Source organism: Piliocolobus tephrosceles, chromosome 2 (assembly GCF_002776525.5).
Source record: "Piliocolobus tephrosceles isolate RC106 chromosome 2, ASM277652v3, whole genome shotgun sequence".
NCBI lineage: Eukaryota > Metazoa > Chordata > Mammalia > Primates > Cercopithecidae > Piliocolobus > Piliocolobus tephrosceles.
In genome coordinates, this window is record NC_045435.1 from 110,929,862 (window position 1) to 110,940,016 (window position 10,155).

Sequence of the window (10,155 nt, forward strand, 5' to 3'; positions counted from 1 at the left end):
AAATATAAATAAAACAATTTATTTTTAGTATTCTAATAATATTGAGCTATAAATTTAAAGAAAATTTAAATGGTTAAATGGGTTTAATTATTATAAATGGTATAAAATAAATATTTCTTATATTTTCTCGTATTTTGTATATTTTTCTGTATAATTCATGAACTATCACATGTTGCCCCTTTTCCCTCCCTTTGTCATTTTTTCTTTCTTCATTAGTTCCTTCCTTCCTTCCTTCCTTCTTTCCTTCCTTCTTCCCTTCCTTCCTTCTTTCCTTCCTTCTTCCCTTCCTTCCCAATCAATCTAAAAGTTATTGAGCAGGCCTTAGGCTAGCAGCAATAGCTTTACAACATGTCTGTAGGTGCATCCCAAGGACAGCTGGTGTTATCAGTCCATATGAGGATAGCTTTAGAGTGGGAATCAAGGTAATACAGTAACAGCACCAGTGGTGGCCTTCTGATAAGGGTTTTGTAGCAGTATGTCAAGGGCAGTACTTTAGGAGGCCAAGGCAGGCTGATTACCTAAGGTCAGGCATTTGAGACTGGCCTGCCTAATATGGTGAAACTCTGTCTCTACTAAAAATGCAAAAATTCGCTGGGCGTGGTGGTGGGTACCTGTAATTCCAGCTACTAAGGAGATTGAGGCAGGAGAATCTATTGAACCCAGGAGGCTGAGGTTGCAATGAGCTGAGATCATGCCATTGCACTCCAGCCTGGGCGACAAAAGCAAAAATTTTGTCTTGAAAAAAAAAAAAAAATGATCGTAAACATTTGAAAAAGGAGGCAGAAGTTTAGTTGGTATAATTGTAACCCTGTTCTGTTTCTTGAGTCATGGTCTTATAATTTTATTTTTAAACAACTTATTCTCACACCATCAGTTAGAATTTTTCTTTTAGAAATGTAGATAAATCACATCACTAGGAAGAACTTTCCAGTGACTTCCTAGCTCACAGAGAAGTCTGAGTCTTGTTAGAATAGAGTCCCTGAAAGATCTCATTCCCATTCTCTCTCCAAAGTCAATCTAATCTCAATTCCTCTTGTTCTTGGCCATAATCACTTGGCCCCATTAATAGGGACCCCTTTACTAGACTTGTTTCTCCCCTCTCTTTGATGAATAAAATTATCCTTTCCCCATCTCCTACTCTTCACCACCTGTATGCAGCAGAGTCAATTCATTCCTAATTTTCTTGTCCTTGGAAAAAGTATTAAAGTATCCTGATTCATTTATGCTGACTAGAATAGTTCATGTCTTTTCCAGAAATTCTGAACCTCTTCTCTTTCTCTCTCTCTCTTTTTTTTTTTTTCTTGTGGAGTCTCCTACTTGTATGTTCTCCTTACTCCAAACTGAAATTAAGCCCTGCCTCCATCATTAAGCCTATCATTTTTTTGTCTATCCCTCTTATTCAAAGAAGAATCACAAACAAATAAAAACAAGTAAAAAGATTTGAAATCCAGAGCAAAGAAATTGGGCACTGGGTCGAGACTCCATTCTATTGTAAGGTCCTGGTATTTACAGCCCTTTCATGCCAAGCTGTATCAGCATATTTTCTGGTTAACCAAAAAGCCAGGATAATATATATTTCAAACTTTTATCTTCATTGTATTTGGTGTATATAATTCTCATCCGATGTAAATTGTACTGAAAATCAAATACATTGCATGAACAAAATGCACTTCAATTTGTTTTGATAATTAAACAACTTAAAAGATAGTGTCACCTAGAAAGGAGTACATTAATTGAGTGGATAAATTGAGCAGTTTGCACTTTGATGTTTCCTATTCTATTTTACTTTATGTGTGTACATTTATGGGGTACAAGTCTTATTTTGTTACATGAATATATTGTGTAGTGGTGAAGTTGGGGTTTTTAGTGTATCCAACCCCCTAATAATGTACATTGAATAATTTCTCATCCGTCCCCCTTATCGACCATCTTTCTGAGTCTCCAGTGTCTATCTTTCCTCACTCTATGTCCACGTATCCACATTATTTAGTTCTCATTTATAAATAAGAGCATGTGGTATTTGACTTTCTTTGAGTTGTTTCCCTTAAGATAATGGCCTCCATTTCTATCCATGTAGCTGCAAAAGATATAATTTCATTCTTGTTTATGGCTCAATAGCATTCTATTGTTGTTCATATATATATATATATATATATATATATATATATATATATCACATTTTCTTTAGCCAATATCTTTGTTATTGTGAATAGTGCTGCAATAAGCATATGAGTGAACATTTTTCTCCAGGTTTCCTTCTAGTGTTTTGAAAGTTAAATTTATTAGTCAAAAACTTACATGTAAGTCTTTATCTTGAGTTGAGTTTTGTATATACTGAGAGATAGGGGTCCAGTTTTATGCATCTGTATATGGCAATCTAATTTTCACTATTTATTGAAAAGAGTGTGCTTTCTGTCGTGTATGTTCTTGTCGACTTTGTCAAATATGAGTTGGCTGTACCTATGTGCCTTTAGTTATGGCTTTTTTATTCTGTTCCACTAATCTGTGTGTCTATTTTTATATCAGTACCATGCTGTTTGGGTTACTACAGCCATGTAGTATAAATAAAGTCAGATAATGTGATGCTTCTGGCTTTGTTCTTTTAGCTTTGTCTATTCAGACGCTTTTTTGGTTCCATATGAATGTTAGGATTATTTTTTCTAATTCTGTGAAAACTACATTCCTATTTTGATGGAGATGGCATTGAATCTGAGGATTTTTGAGGGCAGTATGGTTATTTTAATGACTTTGAGTCATCCATGAGCATGGGATGCGTTTTCATTTGTCTGTGTAATCCACAATTTCTTTCATCATTGTTTTATAGTTTCCTTTGTAGAGATCTTTTACCTCCTGAGTTAAATATATTCATAGGTATTTTATTTTTATTTTGTAGCAAATGTAAATGTGATTGCTTTCTTGATTTCGTTCTCAGCAAGATTATTATTTGTTTTTAGAAATACTACTGATTTTTAGTATTTTTTAGAAATACTACTGATTTTTCTACATTGATTTTGTATTCTGAAACTTTACTGTATTCATTTATCAAATCTGAGAGTTTTCTCGTGGAGTCTTGAGGGTTTTCCAGATGTTATCTCATATTATCAGTCAACAAAAGTAATTTTACTTTCTCTTTTCCAAATTGGAAGACTTTCATTTGTTTTTTTTTCCTTGATTGCTTTGACTAGAATTTCCAGTACTAGGTAGCATGCAGTGGTGAAAGCAGGCATCCTTTTCTTGTTCCAGTTTTTAGAATGAATGCCTTCAGCTTTTTCTTGTTTAGTTTAACATTGGCTGTGGATTTTCCGTACATGACCTTCATTATTTTGATGTATGTTCCTTCTATGGCTGATTTGTTGAGGGTTTTTATGAAAATGGATGCTGAATTTCATCAAATGCTTTCTCTACATCTATTGGGATGATCATGCGGTATTGGTGATATATCACATTTATTGTTCTGCATATATTGAACCATCCTTGCATCTCTTGCATAAAGTCCACTTGAACATGGTGTATTCTCTTTTTAACATGCTGTTGGATTTAGTTTGCTAGTATTTTATTTTTGCATCTATGTTCACCAGAATTTATAAAAACATTTTAATATTAGTCATGTTTACATCCAAATAGAGGTGTGAATAAAATAAAATAAAACTGCAGGTAAAGCAGTTTGGCTATGGACAATGATTGATTCTCAAAACAAAACTGAAAAGGAGAACTCAGTGTCTCAAATGCTCAAGAGGTTTTTATAAATATATACTTGTACTAAGACTATCAAAAGCAAATTGAATTTTAGAGCTATTAGATAGGCCTCTGGTAAAAATACTGGCAACTATAGTGGTTCATCTTCAAATTATAAAAATATATTTGAGATAGGGTAACAGAAAAGACTACTGACAAATGAGATTTTAACTGAATTCTATTTTCTTGTTGGTTAAGTTGATGTTGGTTATATGGATTACAGTTGCCCTGAGAAATAACTGAGAGCACAGGACTATTAGTGCATATAAAGAAGTCACCCATTTGAGTAGATGCCCTATATGGGTAGGTTATAGGAGAATCTACTGTTATTTTGAAATAGAATTTTTTAAAAAGAAATGGAACTAATATCTTAGAAACATCCACATACCCAATTCTTATTAAAAATATTATGAGGTAGGAAACAAGTCATTGTTAAAATAATCTAGCTATTAAAACCAGACAAGATATTCAAAATTAGAAATTTCATCTCAAAATCTCAGTGGGCTAATAAATGGAACCTACAGTGTTAATAAAACAGAAACTTCATTCCTAGATCTGATGATGATAAAATAAAAAGGGATTAATAAAGTATTTTAGAGGCAAGTATAAATAACTATTTTAGTAGGGAAAACCTAATTTTATTGGTGTCATATCTGTACGATTATTTCAAACTTATTGCTCCAGTAGCCCATGATTGTGTTATAGCAGGACGAGTGGCAGACAAAACTCCTCAGACACCGAGTTACAGAAGGAAGGGGTTTCTTAGGCCGGTGGTATCCGCAAGACTTCAGTCTCAAGAGCCGAGTTCCCCGAGTAACCAATTCCTGTCCCTTTTAAGGGCTCATGACTCTAAGGGGGTGCATGTGAGACGGTCGTGATTGATTGAGCAAGCAGAGGGTATGTGACTGGGGGTTGTCTGCACTGATAATTAGATCGGAACAAAACAAGATAAGGATTTTCACAGTGCATTTCTATACAATGTCTGTAATCTATAAGATAACAGAACCAACTGGGTCAGGGGTTGATCTTTACCAGGCCCAGGGTGTGGTGCCCGGCTGTCTGCCTCTGGATTTCATTTCTGCCTTTTAGTTTTTACTTCTTCTTTCTTTGGAGGCAGAAATTGGCCATAAGACAGTATGAGGGGTGGTCTCCTCCCTTAGTGTTACAGCCTAAACAGTGATGTTTGACTAAAAAAAGATGTTTGACATTATAGTTCTTACAAATCTATTTGTTACATATTCCTTTACCGATCAGTTACGATTCATATTGCACCGTAAATGAAATACAAATAGATTAAATAAGAATGAATGCATTTTTCTCTTATGTAAACCAAATAATCTTAAGAAATAGTTAGGCATCTGTGATGCAGCAGTCTGAGACTCATGACTGGGATATGAATGCTAGATTTCAAACCCCAATTTTATGCCCTAATTCTGATTCATTTATGCATCTATTCAATAACTAATTACAAAGGACTTGCTATCAAGCGGACCCTTGGCTTGGCACTTAAAATAGTTTTGGGAAAAATAGAAATGGTTTCTGTTCATATAATATTCATTGTCTTATAGTCCAGTGGTAGAAACATAAGTTAAAAATAATTAGGCAAATAAAGTATAAATATTAGTACTTTAAGGAAAAATTTTAGTATATTATGAGATAATGTTTAGTAGATTGTAGAAATACCACAAATACTTCCTCTTTCTGTATTCATGCTCTTATAATAGTACATTGCAGATCATATCATATAGAGATAAAGTCTAATTTTCACTTAGGTGAATCATATACCTTACTTTGGCCAATAAGTCTTTAGCAAATATGATGCAAGCAAAGTATTTGCATATTGAGGATTTCTCTTTTGCCATATGTTGAATTTGAAGCCACCACGAGACTATAGAGGAGAATTAAGAAGTTCCATTTTTCAGACAGCCAAACCCCAAATATGTGAATCAGGCCATTCAGGACCAGCCAGGTCTAAGTCAAATGGCCAACTGATCTCAGAACCTGTGTCTGACCTTAGAGATAGGAGTGAGCCCAACTGAGACTAGCAGAAGAACCATACACCAGAACCCAGGCCAAAATACTGATACATGGAATTGTGAGTGAAATAAATAGTTTTTATTTAAGCTACTAAATTTGGGTTATTTTGTTATGCATCAAAAGCTAACTGGTAATAAAGGATATTAGGGGGACCTAATTTAGCTTACAGAAACCTGGAAGACTCCTCAGAGGAAAGTATATAATGGAGAATGATAAGTCAACTAAGAAATGGCAGAAGGAATATATTTAGACAGAAGAAAAAGCATATTTGAAAGCTTTGCGTGAGGAAGAGCTTAATATATCTGAGGAAATAGGATAATGTCAATTTTCTTTGTTAGAATTCTCCCTTGTTCCTGAATCTGAATGTCTTTCTTCCCCAACCTGCTTTGCATACAGCCTCAGATTTGAATTTTGATAATTGGGTTTCTACCCAATTTTCTATGTTTAATAAAACACACACACACACACACACACAAACTGTCTTGATCATCTACCACTGAGCTGCTCTTATTATTACCATACTCTCTTCACTGGACCACAGTGTTCCCCCAAACTTGAGCTTGCTGGTTTGGGTCTTGCTATCTGATGACAAACTTTCCTGATGTCCGTTTCTTGTCCTGGGCTTTGAGAATTGACATTCATAGATTTGCTGTCTATTGTTTCTTACTACACCCCACTGCAGAAGTTTGGATTGGAAGAGTAATTGTAAAAGATGCTCATGAAGACAAATAGGTAGATGATAGAAAGACAGATTTATGAGCAGTTAAATGAAAAAAGTAAGTTACAGAGCAACACATATAAGATAATCTAATTTTTGTACAAATAAAATAATACACTATTTTGTTTATTATATACTACCCACATATATGAACACACACAGACATATATACATATATATGTGTGTGTATGTATATACATACACACCAACTTAACAGTGGCTGCTTTTAAATCCACAGTCCTAGGATTATTTTTTCTTTGTTTTCTATCCCTTTATGTTGTTTGAATAAATTGAATTCAATTTTCTAAAGAATGCTCACTCAGGAAATACACATTCATTAAGTTGGCTACTGAGATATAGACCAAAAATTCAAATTTCCTTTGTCAGCTCATAAATACCCACATCTAGCACTTACGGGTATGATTAAGGGTGGCCGAGTCAAACAGGACTTGGGGGTGCCAATGTATGTGACTAAACTTCAGGAGAGACAAACTAGTTAAAAACTCAATATAATGATTGCACAGTTTGCAACATATCATCAAAGTTGATAGGCTCTCACTAGGCTTTAATATTTTATTATATGAATCTATGTCTACTAGTTAATTCTTTGTTTTTTTTTCTTTAAAAAAGTAAACAAAGAATAATTAAAATATGTTTGTTAATTGAATTTCTCTATTTTGAATTTTTGTCTCTAGAGAGAGGGAGCAAGTAAGGTAAATGTAACAACTTGATATTTTGCTTTTCCTGAGAGATTCAAAGTCAAAATAATAAAGCAGTGAGAGCCATAGGTTTTCAGCATCTTTATTCTTTACATGTAAACATACATGAAATATGTTAAACACTCACATATCTAATCACATTCCAATTACCTTGTGAGGTTTAGGGCAGGTTTTACCCCTCTCCTTGCTTTTGAAATTGTGGAAGCTGAGGCTCAGCATTAAAGGAGTCAGCTAGGGTCACACACTGGGCCAACTGACTAAAGGGTTTTTTGCAAAGATCAATATAATAATTATCTGGATAAGTTTAAATTATTCCCCCAAGGACAATATTTCAACTCATATTTCTTTTTATGAATAGTTTCTTCTGAGGACAGTTTAGTTTATGGGGCAGTTTTATTACAAAGTATTTGACCCAACTAAATTTGATTTTCTAGATGACTAAGTAGCTATTTATTGTAGGGAAAGATTTTAGATAACATGAAAAGGTCAGGTAAGAGCTGAAATATGTAAATTTCATGTCATCATTCATTTTAAGTCAACTATTTCTTCATTATGTAAAGAATTTGCATTTGATTTCTCTGTCATAACACTAAAGTAATAGGAGACTGTTTCATTTTGTACTGATAAAATAAATCAAAATTTGGACTTTCTTCACAGAAGCATAGCCATCTTCAAGCATTTACATAGCACTTTATATTTCTAAACTACTTTACAATTTTTATGTTGCTCATACCTTTCAACAACCTTGTGAATATGTCGATAGTATTAACTTAAATAGGAAAGAAAAGACATAGAAAGTTAAATGACTTCTCCCAATACATAAGATTTTATGATTTTACAACCTCATTGAATTATTAGATTAAAATGATGTTTCTAATCTTCTATGTTCTTTGTTTATTGTTAAATAATTTATATGAATTTAATAATGATTATAGTTCTAGGAAAAAATAAGGAACCAAATTTTCTTTTCATATCATAGCATAAATTGTATCAGGCATTTTATTTAAAAAATTGGTTTTGCAAATAATAAAAATACATTTTGTTGATATCTAAGGATTAGTTTTCATCAGATTCTATTTTATTTCATTTTAAAAATGTTCATTTGTATAATTAACTGTATAAACACCTCACCTCTATGAATTACTTAAGAGTTGAAGTAAATTACTACTAAGTTAAAAATTCCCACCAAATTAAGTTTATCTAGATCTGATCATTAGTTAAGAAATGTGTTTTAATTTGGCTCATGTATTTCACCCCAACAACTCCTCTAGGTAGGCATCGCTATCAGAATAGTAAAATAGGGTAATGTTGCAAAAATAGGTGAATACATTCCAAATCCTAATAAAATCTCTGCTATGCAATTGCCTTAAGAACTAATGCATACCTGGGCCCTTCTCTGGGCTAGGACACTACTTGCCTTTCTTCGACATTGCGCCTCTCCCTATTGCTGGATTCGAGCATCTAGTTTTGAGATGGTAAAAACACCCCAAATGGAGTCTTTGATTCTCTTGTCAAGGTCCTGGAGAAAGGTTTGATAGTCAGTCAGCTATCTCTTCACCACCCATATTATCAAATACACAGAGGAGAGAGAAGTGCCCCCAAATCTCTCATCATGAAGGACTTGCCGCTTCACCACCGGGTCTCTGGCTGGTTCCCTCACCACCGTCGCCCTAATAAGCTCCTCCAACCCTGACTGCCAGCCCTGCCAGGGTGCTCCCAGGGCCGGGACCACTGTGCCCAGAGAGGCAAGTAGCCTCCTAGCACAGAAAAGAGCCCAGAGTATAGAGCAGAAGCAAGAGAGTGAGCCACGTATTGTTAGGAGAATTTTACAGTGTTGCCCTTGGAATGGGCTTGAATCTCCTCTTGTTTTATGGGATATTTATTCCTGTGATTCAGTCAGTAACAGCCCGATTTATTGACCGATTTATTGATCATTACATGGAGATGTTTGCTTATGGCTGGAATTCTTCCTCACGTCAATTTCCAGTGTTCTTTGGGTTATCCACTGGTTTGTGCTTTGCAAAGTTGTGAATGCCATTTGATGCCAGGATACAGTTGACCTGGCTTTTGAGGTATTAGGGAGAAAGCCTCACCCATTCCCTAGTGGGAATTGCTGACACGGTCTTCACCCTTTTGATTACATGGTCTTCACCCTTTTGCTGTAGGCTCTTTTCCTGATTCAGGGAATGTTTGTGAATCTCCTTCCCATACATTTTGTTGGTCAGCTGGTTAGTCTCTTACACATGTCACTTCTCTCTCTCTGTACTGCTTTGAATATCCTTGGTTCAGTAAAGGAATTGAAATGCATCAGCGGTTGTCTAACATAGAAAGTAATTGTTCTTACTACTTTGGATTGGTTTGTCCTTGGCTTTTCTCACAGCAATGCAGCCCTCATATATTATAAGCCTCTTCCAGTTGTGCCTCTTTTCTTTGGTGGTCTTGTTAAGCAACAAACTCTTCCACAAGGCGGTCTACCTGCAGTCTTTCCTGAGCAACTCAAATTCTGCAGAGAAGTTCCCGTCACCACATCTATCTCCTGCCAAACTGCAGGCTGCTGCAGGCCTCTGAGTCTCCTGCCATCCAAAGGAGATGGGCAAGATTGGAGAAGGTTGTGGCAGCTCTTTTACCTGTTCACCTATCCCTGCAAGGGAAGGCAGGACCCACTCTGCCAAGGGCCCTCTGCTTATTCCCTTCTCTCTGAGGAATTGGAATGTTTGTCTCTGGTGCCTGTAAGGCAGGATCTTCCTGGCACCAGTGTGTGGATGTATTTATTTATTTACTTATTTATTTCTTGAGATGGAGTCTTGCCCTGTCATCCAGTCTGGAGTGCAGTGGCACTACCTTGGCTCATTGCAACCTCTGCCTCCCAGATTCAAGCGATTCTCCTGCCTTAGCCTCTCAAGTAGTTGGGATTACAGGTGCCTGCCACCACACCCAGCTAATTTT

At 35.4% G+C, this 10,155-nt stretch overlaps 1 pseudogene; it reads left to right on the plus strand.

The window, feature by feature from the left end:
- The first annotated feature begins 348 nt into the window (after positions 1-348).
- Positions 349-9,777, plus strand: LOC111521425 (annotated as a pseudogene).
- The last annotated feature ends 378 nt before the right edge of the window (positions 9,778-10,155 follow it).